We start from the raw sequence: 17,125 nt of genomic DNA, 5'->3' as shown, positions 1-17,125 counted from the left end.
AGCTGATTGAATGCGCCCAAATTCAGGACTTTCAGTACAAAGATCAGAAGCAAGATCACCTGTTGTGTTACTGATAACTGGCAAAACTTCCCAGTGCAACAATCGTATGGTGTTGAGGAATGCGTAATTCTTCATGGAGGTCGGGCAGCCCCGCCTTGAATTCTGTGCTTTTTTTCTCTGCCAATTATGGATGAAATCCAACATTTCCTGCAAGATAAAGACAAAAAGGACAGACAGAAATCCGGATATAATCGTTCTCTATTGATGAAAGCAATTCTTCCTTTAAGATTTTGATTAACTTTTTGAGTAATGTCAAAATCAGGCTGTCACTTACTGCAGCTGCAGAACTATTATTTTTAAAGGAGGCGGGTTAATGAGGTGTATGGGGCTGTTAGCTCTCTGACAGAGGAGAAAGGGCAGATTCAAAACATAAAAAGGAAGTACATCTGCCGCTAACAAAGCTGTAGATGAATATCAGATGATGAAAGCAATCAGAAATTAAAGCATCTCAGTGCTGTTCTCATAAATGTTATTTGGAATTCACAAAAGAGAAACAGACTTTTAAAGTCATTGAAATGACAAAATATTAAAATTGAAAACTGAGTTTTTTTAAGGAATTGTACAACCAACAGATGAAGGATTACATGTAATCCAAAACCTTTTGTAGGGCATATATTCTTACTGATTACACTCTTTGTGAATGTCAATTGTGACTCAATTGGTAGCACTCTCACTTCTCAGTCAGCAGCAGGTGGTGTATTTAAGTCCCATTCCAGGCCTTAAGCACAAAAATCAATGCTGGCATACTTCACTGCCACATGTATTATGTTTGGATAAGGTACTTAGATTGAAGCCATGTCCCCTCCTTGAAATGAAGACAGGAAGATCCCATGGCACCATTTTAGCCAAGAACCAAAGGGAGATATTCCTCATGTCCTGGTCAATATATATTCAGATAGACATTTGGTAGTACAAAAATTGAGTATTGCTGAAAAAAGGCATGATTTGCCAAAACTGATAGATATACAGTGTCATATGTTGAATCAACCTGGATTGTTAAATCTTTCATCTTTTAGAATGGGTTGCAGGTTTTGGTTCATTAATATGTGAATCCATTCTAAAAGATGAAAGATTTAATAATCCAGGTTTGTTCAATATATCACTGTGTGACACTGTAATCTTTTGCTATAAATTCTGTGTGTTATGATCTTATACTTCACAACAACCTGAGGAAAGAGCAGCGCACCGAAAGCTAGTGTTTCCAATTAAACCTGTTGGACTATAGCCTGGCGTTGTGTGATTTTTAAGTTTGTCCACCCCAATCCAACACCAGCTCCTCCACGTCATGAAAACCAGTGGGAGCAAATTGCCTATGCGTTGTATACCCACCCTAATTAATCTTTTCATTCAGGAATAACTGCTTGCAATGTCTCAGTCCAACTCGTTCATTCTGACCAGATATCCTAAATTAACCTAATCCCATTTGCCAACATTTGGCCTATATCCCTCTAAGCCCGTCCTATTCATATACACATCCCAAATGCCTTTTGAATGCTATAATCATATCAGCCTCCACCACCTCCTCTGGCAGCTCACTTCATACGCACAACACCCATTGTGTGAAAAAGTTGCTGTTTAGGCTCTTTTTAAATCTTTTCTTTCCACCTTAAACCTATGCTGTCTAGTTTTGAACTTCCCTATCTTGGGAAATGACCTTGGCTATTCACCTTATTCATGCCCCTCATGATTTTATAAAACTTTATAAGGCCACCCTTCAGCCTCCAGGGAAAATAGCCTGACCATATTCAGCCTTTCATTATAGCTCAAACCCTCCAACCCTGGCAACATTGTTGTTAATCATTTCTGAACCCTTTCAGGTTTTAGACAATAGACAATAGGTGCAGGAGTAGGCCATTCTGCCCTTCAAGCCTGCAACACCATTCAATATAATCATGGCTGATCATCCTTAATCAGTATCCTGTTCCTGCCTTATCTCCATAACCCTTGACTCCACTATCCTTGAGAGCTCTATCCAACTCTTTCTTAAATGAATCCAGAGACTGGGCCTCCGCTGCCCTCTGGGGCAGAGCATTCCACACAGCCACCACTCTCTGGGTAGAAGAAGTCTCTCCTCATCTCTGTCCTAAATGGTCTATCCCGTATTTTTAAGCTGTGTCCTCTGGTTCGGCACTCACCCATCAGTGGAAACATGATTCCTGCCTCCAGAGTGTCCAATCCTTTAATAATCTTATATGTCTCAATCAGATCCCCTCTCAGTCTTCTAAACTCAAGGGTATACAAGCCCAGTCGCTCCAGTCTTTCAGCGTAAGCTAGTCCCACCATTCCAGGAATTGACCTCATGAACCTATGCTGCACTCCCTCAATAGCCAGAATGTCTTTCCTCAAATTTGGAGACCAGGACTGCATACAGTACTCCAGGTGTTGTCTCACCAGGGCCCTGTATAGCTGCAGAAGAACCTCTTTGCTTCTATCCTCGATCTCTCTTGTTATGAAGGCCAGCATGCTATTAGCCTTCTTCACTACCTGCTGTACCTGCATGCTTATCTTCATTGACTGGTGTACAAGAACACCCAGATCTCTTTGTACTGCCCCTTTACTTAAATTGATTCCATTTAGGTAATAATCTGCCTTCCTGTTCTTGCCACCAAAGTGGATAACCATACATTTATGCACATTAAACTGCATCTACCATGCATCTGACCACTTGCCTAACCTGTCCAGCTCACCCTGTAATCTCCTGACATCCTCCTCACATTTCACCCTGCCATCCAGCTTAGTATCATCAGCAAATTTGCTAATGTTATTACTAATACCATCTTTTATATCATTAATATATATTGTAAAAAGCTGCGGTCCCAGTACTGATCCCTGCAGTACCCCACTGGTCACTGCCTGCCATTCTGAAATGGAGCCATTTATCACTATTCTTTGTTTCCTATCAGCCAACCAACTTTCAATCCAAGTTAGTAGTTTGCCGCCAATACCATGCGCCCTAATATTGCTCACTAACCTCCTATGTGCGACCTTTCTGAAAGTCCAGGAACACTGCATCTACTGGATCTCCCTCGTCCGTCTTCAGAGTTACATCCTCAAAAATTCGAGAAGATTAGTCAAGCATGATTTCCCCTTCATAAATCCATGCTGACTCTGACCTATCCTGTTACTACTATCCAGGGGTGTTGTAATTTCATCCTTTATAATAGACTCCAGCATCTTTCCCACCACTGAGGTCAGACTAACTGGTCTATAATTTCCTGCTTTCTCTCTCCCACCTTTCTTAAAAAGTGGTACAACATTAGCCACCCTCCAATCCGCAGGAATTGATCCTGAATCTATCGAACTCTGGAAAATAATCACCAACACATCCACGATTTCCCGAGCCACCTCCTTCAGTACCCTGGGATGTAGATCATCAGGCCCCGGGGACTTATCAACCTTCAGACCTAACAGTCTCTCCAACACCAATTCCTTGCAAATATAAATTCCCTTAAGTTAAGGTACTTCAGCCACTGTTACCTCAGGGAGATTGCTTGTGTCTTCCCCAGTGAACACAGATCTGCAGTCCAATTCAATTCTTCTGCCATTTTTTTGTTCCCCGTAATATATTCCCCTGTTTCTGTCTTCAAGGGCTCAATTTTAGTCTTAACCATTTTTTTCCCTTTCACATACCTAAAAAAGCTTTTACTATTCTCCTTTATATTTTTGGCCAGTTTACCTTCGTACCTCATTTTTTCTCTGCGTATTTCCTTCTTAGTTATCCTCTGTTGTTCTTTAAAAGCTTCCCAGTCCTCCGTTTTCCCACTTATCTTTGCTATGTTATACTTTTTCTCTTTTACCTTTATACGTTTCTTAACTTCCCTCATCAGCCACGGCCGCTGCTGTGCTCTTCCAGTACTACGAATCCAGAAACACGGCCACTCATGCCTCCTCCTAGGATCTTTCTTCCTTTTTGGAATGAACCGATCCTGCATCTTCTGCATTATACACAGAAATATCTGCCATTGTTCCTCCACTGTCATCCCTGCTAAGGTATTGCATCATTGACCGTTGGCCAGCTCCTCCCTCATAGCTCCATAGTTCCCTTTATTCAACAGAAATATTGTCACTTCTGATTGTACCCTCTCACTCTCAAATTGAAGATTGAAGCTTATTGTATTATGGTCACTACTTCCCAATGGCTCCTTCACTTCAAGGTCCCTGATCAATTCTGGTTCGTTGCACAACACCAGATCCAGAATTGCCTTCTCCCTGGTAGGCTCCAACACCAGCTGTTCTAAGATTCCATCTCGGAGGCACTCCACAAAATCCCTTTCTTGAGGTCCAATACCATCCTGATTCTCCCAGTCTACCTGCATGCTGAAATCCCCCATAACAATATCTTTCCTATTGCTGGGACACCAGAAATGAATGCAGTATTCCAAACATGGCCTAACCAATGTCCTGCACACTTGTAACATGACCTCCTGACTCCTCTATTCAATATATTCAATGCACTGACCAATAAAGGCAAGCGTACCAGACAGGTTCTTCATCACCCTGTCTACCTGACTGATAGACCAAAAGTTTCATTTTAACAATTCAGTTACCTTAGTTGTCAGTCACCAATTATGTTAACAAGAGGCTACAAATGTACTTTAAACAAAAAGGCATACATTTATCACACAATATAAACAACAAAAACACTCAACCATTTCCACCCAGAACCATAATGCTCAAACCTCAATTCTTATGCAACTGATGAGATTACAAGTACTTCCTTCTGCTGAATTTCTGCACAATCACCAGACATTTATTCTTTCCATCTCTCCCAAAGACAAGCAGAAACAGGTTAACTCACTGACATTTCTCAGAAATCTCTAAAATCTCTGAGCCTTTTACAGTTACTATGACAACTTTTGGGCTGCTAAAAAAGCCCAAATGCTGGCATGGATCTTTGCTTCTGAACTGAACCTGCTTCTGGACATGGTCCTGTCTTTCTCAGGTTTATAAGTCTCAAATTAGTATACCCTTCGACAATTATCACTCCAGGTAGCTTGGATATTTATTTGACTTACATTGTGATTTCTTAGAAAGCTGTTTTGGCCTGCTTCTAAAATAATGTGTTTCTGATCTTTAAAAAGTGTCACATTTACAGAACTAAAAATGCAAAGCTCATTTACCTCTACTTTAGACCAAAGATCCCAGATAATAACATATCATAAACCTTTACTATAAGTGGCAACAGAAAATCTTTAAATTCAACATAAATGACTGTGAACAGCATTCTGAATATGTGGAGTCGGAAAGTGTGGTACCGGAAAAGTACAGCAGGTCAGTCAGCATCCGAGGAGCAAGGAAATTGACGTTTCAGGTGTAATGAATATGTGGAGTCAACAAAACAAGCACTTTTTAAAAAGTTACAATTAGCTACAATTGTACAAATAAATGTTGTAAATGGAATACAAATCCATACTCTGGATTTGAAGCTCCATGTTATCTGATCTCCAAATCCATGTTTCAGCTTTGAATCCCTCATTATCTTTCAACTTTGTAGCTTCAAATATTTTAAAGCTATTACATGAACTGCTTATCCAGCTCATACACTGAACAAATGCTAAAGAACAAAGGAATCAACTTCAGACAGAATCAAAAAGATCTGAACTGAATCTGATCCGAGGAGACTTTTAAAAACTATTCCTTAAGAACTGTACTTTTCTCTTCTGATCAATTCCTAAAAGTGTTTTACCAGCATTATGTTATTCAATAAATAGTGTGAGGGTAACTGTCAGTTGAAATGGCAATTAAAATTCACGAGTTATTGTTCTGGCAGTGTTTCAAATTTTAATTAATCCACATGAGATTTTTGGTTTAAAATAAAAGGCAGTCAAGGATTTTCTATTGCATACTAAAAACATGGACATCAAAAACACTGTGCATTGCACAGAATTTTGCAACTTTAACAACACTACTGTGAGCATGAATTTCTTCTGACAGCAATTACTGGTACTTAATGCAAGTTCACTGCAACAGTTCTGACAAAGAGTAGAAGTTCTAATCCAAATGCTCAGAGGCCTGCTGTACCCATCAAGCACTTTCAGCTTTAACTTCAGCATCTACAGATATCTGAATGAGGTCGGTTTAGAAACATCGATGATTTTCCCCATATAAAAACAAATCAGAATTTTACGATTAATTTTATGTTCAATAGCTGCAGTAATGAGAAATCAGATTTAATAACAAGCCTGTAATTAAAACTTTAGGAGAAAATCTGTTTTACCAAAATGGAAATCGCTTATCATTCTATTCCCACAGCTCTTAACAGGCAATTGCATAACTACAGAAAAAAGGATGCTACTGAATGGGATCTCTAGTAGAAATTTCATGCTGCAGTTGTCCTGAGATTAGCTTAAATTTCAACTTGGTTTGGAACCCCTACAAATCATAGTGGTGTAAATTATGTTGCTGCAATTTTAAGTGTCATGAACATACTTCTTAAAGCTATGTGAGGTTTAATATTTCACATTCATTTGGATGAATGCAGCTCCAGTGAGGCAGCACAGTTTAGGACAGGATTCAAATGTTTCAACTTACACCTTTCATAAGTTTCTTTATTAAACATAGACTGGAAACCCTTGGGTTATTCTTAGGTCCACATTGTAATGTTGTACAAGAGATATCTGAGCAGAGTGAACTCACATGATAGCCTGGCTATCATTTGACTTCCACTAAGCTCCTTGGATGTTCCATTGAGATCTAGTTATCTTGAAAGCAAACATACATCCTGCAGAGGATCTATTGACACCTAATTTAAGCAGGCCTCCCAAGGCAATTGTATGAGAGAAATCACTTAACAAATTGACCTCTCTTCTCGTGAAAGCGACATAACAAAATGTTTTACCATTTTGTTTAACTTGCTCTCATCAAACTCCATCCTGACTTGAACATATATCACTAATATAGAGTCAGATTCCTGGATCTACATTTTTAAATGCATTGTGGAAGTAATTTTATCATGCACAGAGAAGGTGGTTAATGATCCCCTCCTCAAGAATAACTTATGATTGCCATTAAACTGCGCTTGCCAGCAATGTCCACATCTTGAAGCTGTTGTGCCACTAAAGTGTGGGCATCTCCCCTGAATATTTAAATAACGGTGTGAAGGGATTTTGGGCAGGACCAGGAGAAGGGAAAAGTGACAAGCAAAAGTTGTGCACAAATCTTTCCTCCACGGTTCAAGAGGGACATTAAAATTCCTTGCATTACAAACCGTTCCGGTGGTTAATTGACGTAGGGGCTGGTTTACAATTTGATTTGATTAGATTTATGTTAGAGGCCTTAGTACTGGGAGACAATCTGTGTTGCATATTCATTGTATTGACAAAGGGACTGATCACAGCCAGTTGGATATATAAACTACCATTCAATTTGTTGTCTATGCTCCACTCGGTATTATAATGGTGATAAATCAAAACCAGCTGTAGTTAAAATGAGAACTGACAAAGTCACAATAGTTCTGTGATCAGTCCATTATGGAACTGAGTTAAAGAGAACAGAATGGTCCCAATACTCAATCATATATTCAAGCTAAGGTTTGGAGGAAATGGTTACAACTTGGCTCAACAGCTCTGATTAGATGGAATAAAAGTCAACGGCAATTCTCCACTCCTGATGAAGTAACTGATTGGCTTGGCTTCCCGCTGCCGTGAGTAAATTAAGATGAGACACTTAGGTAGCTGCCTGAAATCCTGAACAAGGCTGCACAATGTCTCTATCATCTCTCATAAAATGGGAGACAGTTCAGGGCAGTCAGGAAGGCAGCAGGCAGGCAGGCAACTGGCTGCCTTTTACATCTATCCCCTGCCTTCAAACAGGTACATCTACCAAGAACACCTAAGATAACAAAATAAAATCTCCACACTTCAGACAAGGACTTGAGAAAGAGCAAGTAAAGTTTATAATGCAGAATCTGCTGTCTTCATAAAGCCTTGAACTTTCTGAATTCTCCTTAAGATAGAGGTGCATGGGATGAATCTTTAATGGAAAAGTGTACTTCATCATAAAATCCCGTACAGTGTGAAAGCAAGCCATTTAACCCATTGAGTCCACACCGACATTCTGAAGAACATCCCACCTAGACCCACTTCATCCGTGTATGCCTATATCTCTCCTAGTTAATCCACCTAGCCTGCATGTTCCTGGACACTACTGGCAATTTACCACAGTCAATCCACCTAACCTGTACAGCTTTGGACTGTGGGAGGAAACAGGAGCACCCAAAGGAAACCCATACAGACATAGGGAGAATGTGCAGCTTCACACAGTCACCTGAGGATGGAATTAAACCTGGGTCCCTGGAACTATGAGGCAGAAATATTAACCACTGAGCCATCGTGCCACCCTAATCACTATTTATTACCATTGTTTTCCTTCATCACAGTAATTTATATTAAACTCATTGTATTAGGGCAATATTTGAAATAAAATGGCAACAGTTTGAGGAACTACATGATTTTCAACTGGGCTGTTGAAATGGTAATAATAATCAGTATCACTATGCTACACCTTACGTGGATGGATCTCCTCCCATCACTGCAATAACACACAAACAACAAGTGAAGCACAGTCGGCCAAGCACACAAAACACTAAAAGTTCCAAAGAGTAAATTCAGAAACTACAAAAAAGTATGTACTTACCTTTAATGGGGTTGCAATAGTATCTGCTTTATCTTGCTGTTGCTCTGCAAGATTATTATTTGCATAGAAACATGTTTCTTCTTCCATTGAGCCCTAATGATGCGAACTCTTATCATGTCATGCTTATGTAATCTTGGTGAAGCAACAGCAACTTCTACTTTAATATTCATTCAAGGGATGTCGGCATCTCCTGGCTGGGCCAACAATTATTGCCTGTTCATATATTTATATTTATTTAGCACCAGTAACATAGTAAAATATCTCAGGGCACTTCACAGGGGCATTCTAAAACAAAATGTGTCACAGAACAATGTAAAATCGATGTAAGTTCAGGTGACCAACATTTGGGTCAAAGAGGTAGGTTTAAAGGACCGTATTAAATGGGGAAAGTGAGGTGGGAAGGCAAAGTGAAAAGAGGGAATTCCAGTTTCTGAAGGTGCAGCCATCACAAATGGGGCTTTTGCCCAAAACATCGATTTCGCTGCTCCTTGGATGCTGCCTGAACTGCTGTGCTCTTCCAGCACCACTAATCCAGAATCTGGTTTCCAGCATCTGCAGTCATTGTTTTTACCACAAATAGAAAGCCTAAACGTAGTAATGCACAAGAAATAAGAATTCAATGAGAACAGACATCTCAAAGGATTATAAAGAAGGATAGGGCCATGCTGCAATCTGAAAACGAGAATGAGAATTTTAAAGTCAATCAGAGATCCAATAGTGGTCAAATAGCCAAACTTTTCATTATATCATGTTCAATTCCAGAGTTATTTTTCATTTCTTAGCATTTTTAGATCATATTATTTTCATCTGACAACAAAACAGCTGAAATCAGAAATACGATCCACTGAGGAGTTCATTGATTTACAGTAATCAAGCAAAAGCCACAGGCAGAAGGGGAAATGGAGCTAATGGGATTGTTATGTTCACTGCTAGCTTAAATGAAAAAAGCAAGGTGATTTGTTGATGATAACATGCTTGAAACAATGGAGTTCCAAGGAAATATATGGATCCGGAAACATAGGTCTTTACAATGTCACGAACGAGTATATAGAATAATTTAAAATGCAAATGGAATGCTGGCCTTTATACCTAGAGGAATTTGTGGAAGCAGAAATTATATTATAGTGATGGAAATCTAGGTTAGACCATATTTGAAATACCATGAGCAGTTCTGGACATCACATCTAAGAACAGATATGTTAGCCATAGAAGCAGTGCAATGTATATTTATCAGAAAAAGACGTGAAATCCAAGACTGGATTAGAAACCTAGAAACTAGGACCAGGAGTAGGCCATTCAGTCTTTAAACCATCTCTGCCATTGACTGATTGTTAATCTCAACACCATATCCCCTTATTGCCTAAACAAAAATGAATCTCTTTTTTGATATATTCAAATTCTTAGCCTTCACAATGATCTGTGATAGACAATTCCATGTGTTCGCTACCCTTCGAGTGAAGACATTTTTCTCCAGCTCAGTCCTAAATTGCCTGCCTCGCGAGACTGTGACCATTAATATTAGACTCCCCTACCAGGGAGAACTTCACCACTCCCCCAGCACCCCACCCGCACACCTCCCTTCCCCCCACCTCCCATCTCGTCTGTCCAGCCATGAGAATGTTATATACTATAAATGGATCACCTCTCATCTTTCATTTGACAGTCCTGCCATCCACAATATCAGCCCTTTAAACCTGCACTGCACACCCTCTATGGTAAGTATACCTCTTATGGCAGACTAAATTGCAGGCAAAGCTCCAGGTATAGTCTCACCAAGGCCCTATATAACTGCAATAAGACATTTCTACTTCTGAATTCAAATCTTCTTGTAATGAAGGCCAAATGCTATTTGCTGTCCTAATTGTTTGCTGCACCTGCCTGTCTACCTTCATTGACTTGTGTTAGGGGATACCCAGCTTCTTTTGTACATCCACATTTCCAATTATAACACCATTTAAATAATTTTCTGCCTTTCTGGTTTTCAAATCAAAGTGTATAATGTCAGATGTACCATGTTGTGCTGCATCTGTGCATGTGTTTACTCACTCATTCAGCTTGTCTAAATCACCTTTAATCCACCTCATAACTAACAATTCCATGCAGTTTTCTGCCATCAGCAAACTTGAAAATGTTGCATTTGCTTCACCCATCCAGGATATTTATATGTATTGTGATTAATTTTGTCTAAGCACTGATCCTTGCAGTACCCGATTAGTCACTGCCTGCCACCTGGAGAGTGGCAAATAGTCACATTTAGTCACATTTATTCCCACTTCCTGTTTCCTGTTGGGCAACAATTCTCAGTTCATGCCAATATATTACCACTGACCCATGTGTTTTAATTTTGCCCACTAACCTCTTGTATGCAACCTTTCATAATGCCTTTTGAAAACTCAAATACTCCACAGCCACTGGTTCTGCCATTTCTGTTCTTTGAGTTACATCCTCCAGAAGATTTGTTAACATGCTTTGCCTTTCATAACCCTATGCTAGCTTTGCCTGATCCCATTAATGCTTTCCAAGTATTCTTTCATCACCTTTTTTACAATATACTCTATAACTTTTCCCACCATTCATGTTAGGCTAACTGCTTTGAACTTTGCTGTTTTTCACCCCTCTTTCTTTAAATTGCCACCCTCCAATCTGTAGGAACTGCTCCAGAGTCTATGGAATGTTTGCAGTCGACCACCAATGCACCAAATATTTCCAGGGCCACTTCCTTTAGCATTCTGGAATGTAGATTATCAGGCCATGGTAATTTATTAGTCTTTACTGTATTTATTTCCCGAGCACCATTTATGTACTAATATAACTTCCTTTAGTTCCTCCTTCTCACTTGATCTTTGGTTCCCTAACATTGCATGGAGGTTATATGTGCTCACCTTATCAAAGAAAATGTTCAGTTTTTATTCCATTTCTTTGTTTCCCATTATAAGTTCCTTGGCTGCTGGCTGGAAGGGACCTCCATTTGTATTTATTACTCTTTTTCTCTTCACGTATTTATGGAAACTTGTTTGGTCAGTTTTTGTATTCCCTACGATTTTACTCTTATACTCAAATTTTTTTCATTTTTGATCCAGTTTTTGTCATCTTTTGTTGAATTCTAAAACTCTTCTAGTCCTCAGGCTTGCTGCTGTTGTCCAGCAATTTTATCCGTCTTGAGGAAAAATTATGAAAAAGTAATGAAAACACTTCATTACTTTTCTTTTGAGGATTCATGTTTAAAAGATTGTGGACAATGATGCATTTGTGATGCTGAGAAACTGTCTGTTTTTATTTTAAATAGCTCTTTGAAGGGATAGTGATACAAAATATTTCAAACCGTTGATTAGAAATCACATGGTTTAACTAAGTAAACAGCCAAGGTTGAAGACTACTGGATTTAGTGACAGTCATGACTTCATGACATTCATGTGTTTTCAGGTAAAAGCTGAATTAATTGTCTGAATTTGTGGCTGTCAACAATTGTAGCAGTGTTGATATTGTTGGCAGTTCTGGTCAGGTACAGTCTGTTCAGAGAGAGAGTAGCTATCCAACTCATTTTATGCCTTTCTATAAAAAAAACGTTTTGTAGGTCTATTGTGGTAACAGAAACATTGATCCAGATGTTCTATTGAAAAGCCCCAGAATGATCTCTGCTCAAAGATTCCTGAGAGAACTGCAACTACAAAGGTTCCATTGACAACTGCCTGGGTTTAGTAACAGCAATCGATGGGTGACAGAATGCCACTGAAAGCCATTGTGAATATTTCTTTACTTATCCATTCTTCCTTCAAGAAATAACAATTATTGGCCAAAATTTTTTGTTCTTCAATATTAATCTTTGCAGAGAAAGATCTTTTATTTTCTTTAATTGATGTGAATGCACGCATGTGGGAAGGCTTATTTAGAAGGGTAAGTGGTTATTTCATACTGCACGTTAAACAGCCTCACTTTTTATCATAGAGTCATAGCGATGTATAGCATGGAAACAGACCCTTCGGTCCAACTCATCCATGCCGACCAGATATCCCAACCCAATCTAGTCCCACCTGCCAGCACCCAGCCCATATCCCTCTAAACCCTTCCTATTCATATACCCATCCAAATGTTGCATTGGACCAGCCTCCACCACTTCCTCTGGCAGCTCATTCCATACACATACCACCCTCTACGTGAAAAAGTTGCCCCTTAGGTCTCTTTTATATCTTTCCCCTCTCACCCTAAACCTATGTCCTCTCGTGCTGGTCTTCCCCACCCCAGGGAAAAGACTTTGTCTATTTATCCTATCCAAGTCCCTCATGATTTTAAAAACCTCTTTGTCAAGTAAGTTTTATTTTTCTAATTAAATAATAATGTTGTTTGTTGAAGCATAGACCTTTTTATTCTATATCTAAGTGGAAGTACATAATTGGCTACACTGATCATTGGATAAAGCATTTAAATTCGGATTGGAGCCCGTAGTGTGGTAGGATGAGAGACAGTGCATTCTACCAACCTCCTACATAACATAGAACTGGCAGCTTGTGGTAGCACTCAAAGCTAGAAGTGCGATAAAAATTGAAAAGTATAAAGGAAAGCCTCCAGATTTCTTGTGTCTTTGAATAAGTTTATATTTTCAAAGTAGTTACATTTAATATTCAATTAAGTTTGTCTGGCAAAATGAATAGTTTGTAGGAATTGTCCTCTGCATTTGCAGTTAGATATAGACTAAGAGCGAGGAAACAAGAAATTCAGATACAAGCAACCAGAAAGCTGAAGATTAAAGGGATAGAGCCAAAGTGATGAATGGCATCAGGAGAAGATGAGGTTAAGCTGGAGACATTCCATTGAACAGAATAAACTTTGAGCTAGAATTTCAGAGAGCAAAAAAGAAAGAGGAAAGGATTCTTGAAATAAAGGAAGAGCAGGAAAAAAAAGAACACTTAAGAACTTAAAGCCAGGAAATGGGAAGAGAGGCCAGGGACAGAAGGGGATTGTAAAGACTTGCCCAATTTCAAAAGTTGAAACAAGAAAAAAGGATGGTTGTGACTCTAAAAGAAATTCTGCTGAGGATAGCTCTAATTTCATCCCAATATCAATAGGGAGCTGTTTCAATTTGTGCAAGACCTCCCAAGTTTGGTAAAATAGGCATTTTTCATTTTTTTTGAAAAGATGGCTAAACAAACGAGATGGCCAAAAGAAAACTGGACACTGTTCATGCAAAGTAAGCTGACTGTCAGAGATCCTGTTGTTTATGTCATGTTTCTCAGGCTGCTTCTGCAGTTTCTGAAATGGGGAAAATTCACACTTCTTAAGGGTTAATCTCTGAGGCTTAGAGGCAGACATTTCAGAACTTCCAGAGACAGTCAAGCAAATTAACTTTGATTGTTGGTTGCAGGAACTAAAGATAATGGCCATGCATAGAGAAATTAGTTTTCCAGGGAAAAAAATACATTCTCCCAATTAGTAATAACCTACAAAGAGAATCAAGAGTATTTTTAGAGCCAGAAAGGCAGTTGAGATGGTTGATGATTACAAGCTTGTCTGCAAATCCAAACACTTTATTGTCACCACCTCATCTCTGAGAAAGATAAAAGATGGAAGGGCAAGAGAAAGACAAGTGGCCAAGGCAAGAAGAGGCAGCAGAAAATGTCTCCTCCTCAGGCCAGAAAGGAAGATGCTGAGTGCGAAAGTGATACCCATACCTCTCTATTGCTACAAAGTGGGACACACTCATGCAGATCACTAGAAGTTGTAGAGTAAACCTTTGGGTCTTGTGTATTGAGGGTACACAAGGTCAGTGCAGAATAAGAAGCCACAATTAAGAGTGTGACTGACTAAGTTGTAGCTCTGATTGCAGCAGTGAGGTCATGTAGAAAAATCACTGTGGAGGTAGAGTTGGTGAATAACATACCCGAGAGCTGCAAAGCAGTTGTGTTGAAAAGAAATGTAACTCCTCATCCCACAAATGAGGCAGGTAGACCTGTTGTTACACTTAAGGATACAGGATCCAATCAAACTGTTACTGGAGAAGACATAACTTTTCCCCAACAAACATTTGAATGTCTGAGATTGAGCAAATGGTATTGGTATGGGTGGTAACCTTGTATCAGATGCATCTGGATTCAGACTTAAATTCTGGAACGGTAATGGTGGAGATTGTCCATTGTGTTCTTGTAGATGGAGTTGACTTACACCTGAGAAATGAAGTAATAGTTTCTCCAGTAGACATGAAAGGTTAATAAGTGATGTCAAAAAAGGCAGCGTAGTTGCAGGGAAATGTTCCAGAGTTTTTTACTCCATATGCAGTAACCCAAGCAGTAGCTGAACAGTTCCATTGTTGGAGATCAGATTTGTGCCATAGACAGATATGAAACTGTCTTTGGTGATTCGGATAATTCAAATTAACTATTCAAAAAATCTTCTCAAATGAAGGCTGACCAAATCCATCAAGAGTTAAATAAAGTACCACATTCTGGTCAAACTGACCAGAAATTTCTAATTGTTATCTGTGTCTACATGCTTACAGTCTTTATTTTACCTTCATATTTCAAACTGTGTTAATCAATTTTGTATTCTTGTGAAAAAAAAGTCTCACTTTTATTATAAATCAATAATTTTGTTTATTAAAGAAGCCTGGTTGATGAATATTTTACTCTAATTCGTTTGAATTAGAGTGCATAATTAGACATATCAGTAACTGGGAAAAGCATTTAAATTTAAATTTATGTTGTAACCAGTGGAACATGGCCTGCAGAGAGAGAGAGAGAGAGAGCGCATTTTTTTCATCTTTGATAAAGGTGGTAGAAGTTTGGAATTCTCTTCAGAAAATTGAGAGTTATGTCAGATTTACAGATATTTGTTAATCAAAGGTTTTAAGGGATGACGGCCAAAGATAAACAAGAACATTGAGGTGAGAGTTTAGTCAGGATTTCTTTGAATGGCAGTAAAACAGACTTAAGGAGCTAAATGAATCACTCATGTTCCTATGTTCCAATGATTCTTTTTATTATTGGCTCCCAGTTTCTCTGAAACATTCAGCTGGCTCTCCCTATGTTCAGCAGATGGGCCACGAGGACTCAATCCACAATGCAGAATTATCACATCAACCATTCTTAACTTACCTTCTGTCAGATTGTATGGCAGATCACCAGCCATGTGGACGAAATGCTGAGCCCACCTAGGTTTGTTTTCACCAATTCTACGATTTTATAATAACGAAAGCATTTGAAAACACTCTTAGCTCGTCACATTGTCCCCTTTCTAAACCAGAAGCAGTGACCGCTGAATCTGAAGCTTGCTTGCTGTGTGTATCACATCCCTCAGGGATATATTTCCTCTCTCCTTTTAATTAACCTGGATTGAAGTCCTCTGATCCCTGTGACCTCAATCCTGACGATGTGTAACAGCAAGCTCCAGGGCTAAGGCTCTTATTTCTCCTTGCCACATTTAGGATAAAATCCTGGATTAGTCAAGATAAAATGTCAAATGTCATTAAAACAATAAATCACACAAGCCTAGGAATCAATCTATTTTTTTTTTCTGCAATCTCTCTCTAACCCCTTCCACTTGTGTTTTTCTCTGTCTTAGTTCATTTCTATTTCTGTCTCTTACTATAGATTAATCTGCAGTCTGGAGCTTCCACTGAAAACTAGCACTCTCATGGAATGCATCTTGGGAAATCATAGGCAGTGTGCCTATGATTTCCCAGGTTGTATGTCTTGCAAGCAATATTTCCCACTTGGAGCATTAGGTTGCAGAATTATTTCTACTCATTTTTGCTCCTCCTTAGTTCTACAATTTTTTTGCTCTTCTCATTCTTACAAATTAATATCCTATGCAATATTCACAGGTCAGTGATGATATTATAAACCTGAATGTTTCCTCGTTTGTTATTTATACACACCAAAGGTTTAGATTTCCTGGAAAATTAAGGTTGAATACAATTTTTTCACTTTTATGACATCCATAAGAAAGTCCTCTGAGGCTTGAAAAAGTCCATGTGTGCTTTGAACATGTGGCTGGTAAAGAATACTATTGTAAATTGTTACATTGCCAAGTCAATCAGAAGTACAGTTTTTATGTTTGCATTACAATACAGCCGTGGGAGCTCCAACCACATAATAGCTGCTGCAGTTCAAGGAAAGTGCCCATCACCACCACCCACTCAGGCCAACATGGGCTGGACAAAATCTTCAGTTCTGCTGGAGCCACCTACATTATGAGAACAAATTTAACATATTCAGGCTGATAGTGAATCCACAGAAATGACCATCTCCTCCACATCAGCTGACCCTAACAACTACTGCAACAGCATTGCTTCTCAAATATCAGGAGTAACTCATTACTGTAATATTAAACATAAAATCCAAAAATTAACAACTTACTCTTGACACAAATATTTTGCTCTCAACCTTTGGCAGTTTTCACTGAATCAGGAATCATAGAATTCCTACAGTGTGGAAACAGG

The 17,125-nt window shown here is 39.0% G+C and overlaps 1 long non-coding RNA gene across 1 annotated transcript in view; it reads right to left on the bottom strand.

Annotated features, from left to right (window-relative positions):
* The window catches only part of LOC140482932 (uncharacterized), a 43,620-nt gene extending 27,651 nt beyond the window's left edge, over positions 1–15,969 (bottom strand). Inside the window, exons 1-2 of the long non-coding RNA XR_011961827.1 lie at positions 15,780–15,969; positions 60–207 (exon numbers count right to left, since the gene is read on the bottom strand). This is a non-coding gene — a long non-coding RNA (uncharacterized lncRNA). The remainder of the gene's footprint in view (positions 1–59; positions 208–15,779) is intronic.
* Between the last annotated feature and the right edge of the window lie 1,156 nt (positions 15,970–17,125).

This window comes from Chiloscyllium punctatum, chromosome 11, assembly GCF_047496795.1.
Source record: "Chiloscyllium punctatum isolate Juve2018m chromosome 11, sChiPun1.3, whole genome shotgun sequence".
Taxonomy (NCBI): Eukaryota; Metazoa; Chordata; class Chondrichthyes; order Orectolobiformes; family Hemiscylliidae; genus Chiloscyllium; species Chiloscyllium punctatum.
Note: the sequence above shows the minus strand (reverse complement) of the source record. Positions and strands in the feature narration are given on the sequence as shown.